General features: G+C 37.4%; 1 pseudogene; it reads left to right on the top strand.

Annotated features, from left to right (window-relative positions):
• The first annotated feature begins 523 nt into the window (after positions 1-523).
• On the top strand, positions 524-925 carry LOC145982788 (puff-specific protein Bx42 pseudogene; annotated as a pseudogene).
• The last annotated feature ends 1,460 nt before the right edge of the window (positions 926-2,385 follow it).

Genomic DNA, 2,385 nt, shown 5'->3' on the forward strand with positions numbered 1-2,385 from the left:
TGTGTATCGATAAACGAATTGTACAATGTGAACTAGATACTGGATCTACAGTTACGCTGTTCAATATCAAGTCTTTCAAAAAAATGTTTCCTCATCGGCGAACACAATTCACTACATTTAAGTTACGAGGTGTAAATAATAATACTTTAAAGTTGAAAGGTCAAGCTTTCATTGATTGATCATTGAATGATGTATTGTATAAATTACGGGTTATATTGTGTGAAGAAGAACTGCGTTATCCGTTGATTGGACGTTCATGACTCGACAGTATTCATCCAGGTTGGAGGAACTTGTTAGCACAATGTAACACAATGTTCACAATGCGGGGTCCGGACGAAATTACAACGCAGATATTAATACAAAAATACCGGAAAGTGAAGGTTTGAGAGCGCAGCTGGAGAAGAAACTTACCCAGAAAGATAAGGAATCAAGGGAATGTGACAAACTGCGATATGAGGAACATAAAAGATCGAAGCTCCAGAGAGACAGGGAGAGGAACATTAGTGAACAGATTGACATTGGAATGCCAGCTAAGTGCATGGCCAGTGACGACACTCAGTTTGACCAGAAGCTGTTCAACCAATCAAAGAGGATGGACAGTGGGTACGGAGATGACGAAGCGTACAACATGTATGATAAACCTTGGTGGCATGCACGAACTCCGGGCCAACATATTTACAGACCATCAAGAGATCTGAACAAGGATGTGTATCGAGATGATTTGGAGAAAATAATGAAAACAAACAGTTTTGTCCCAGACAAGGAATTCAGTGGCACGGACCGTGGAGCAGCACGCAGCGGACCTGTTCAGTCTGAGAAAGATGAAGACGATCCTTTCGGTCTGGACCAGTTCTTGACTATAGCTAAAAGAGCTAACAAGAGACCTAAGGATGCAGAGGGAAGAAGGACGGTCGGACTTAGGTGAGACCAGCACTTAAAACAAAAAGAGACTCCAGGAGGAGATGATAGACGCATGATAAGAGGAAGCAGAAGAATTTGTATTTTATATCATATTATTGATTGGTTGTTATAGTAACTGTGTGAAAGATGTACGTGAATGGCTTCCATGTATTAAAGTTATGTTGTTTAATTTGAACCTACGTGTTTGTATGTCTTGTGCATGTATAGATAAGAAATCACACACACACAACAAGGCTTACACTTACTTTCGAATTTTTTGGGTTTATCTGCACTTCAGGTTCCGTGCATTCATCATTAGATTGACCTCTTTTGCAAGAAGTCTTATCACTAACTTCCATTTCCGACAAATGATCACGTACAATCACATTCATTTCACTTTGGATTTCTTGCATTACATTTTCATCATCAACTTTCACATCCTGAGCCATGCTAGGAAATCACAAGCGTTTTAATTTCGCTTTTCATCTTCACATATCAAACGTTAAATGAACAAAAAGTTTTTATCTTGTAACTCAACAGTTGTCTTGAAATCAAACACAAAAGATTCAATTATTAATTCCCAAATTAAAACAAAACAACTCAATTCACAAAGATTCACTAAGCGAGCTATCCACCGCCGATCAAAATGTCTTCTCTCTCTTCATACACTCAATTCTTTCTGAACTTACTAAGAACAAATGTTGCCAGATTGATACATACAGGTAAGCCCCATTCAATGTAAAACATATTGATTTAAACATAATTATGTTGAGTAACATTCAATAACACACACCAAATATAAAATAACTATAAACATATTTATAAATTATAAAACATCTGGAAACAAATCGGGTTTCACTTTTCATATGAAATGTACAGGTAGGCAATCAGCACACAACATGGTGCCATTGTGCACATATTTTAATGGCGATTATCGACATTAAGTTTTGTAAACTATAAAGGCGTAGTGTACATAGCTATCGTTATCTTCATATTTGTCTCAAATGCTCAAATGCTCAAATGCTTCTTTTCCCAAAGATACGTCTCGACAATGATGTACTATATGACATCCAAATGCACTTTAAACATATTTTTGACAGCCCTTGCTTTACATAGCTAGTTCGTTGCTGATAATTCACTAAGGGTCTTTGCATTCTGCCCTTCATCGCCCATTCTTCAGGTCAAGAGCAAGATTTATTTGGAATAGCTCCATTTTAAAATTTGGCATTAAAGGGGTTGTTCTCTTAAGGTAAAATAATCGTTACACTCCGGATAGAAGCACCACACCTTGGAAACTGAACCTGCACGCACACACCGCTTATATATGCATCTGATTTTAAGATGAAGTGACCACACACTCATGGCTCACCGCCATCTTGAAACACGACACTTTTTGTACTTTTTACATCAGTTCCGTCAAAGTCCATATCTCAAGAATGAATTAACCAATTTTAATGGATCCTAGTTTATAGTAAAGCCAAAAAA

This window comes from Lepisma saccharinum, unplaced genomic scaffold, assembly GCF_977018435.1.
Source record: "Lepisma saccharinum unplaced genomic scaffold, izLepSacc3.1 HAP1_SCAFFOLD_416, whole genome shotgun sequence".
Lineage (NCBI taxonomy): Eukaryota > Metazoa > Arthropoda > Insecta > Zygentoma > Lepismatidae > Lepisma > Lepisma saccharinum.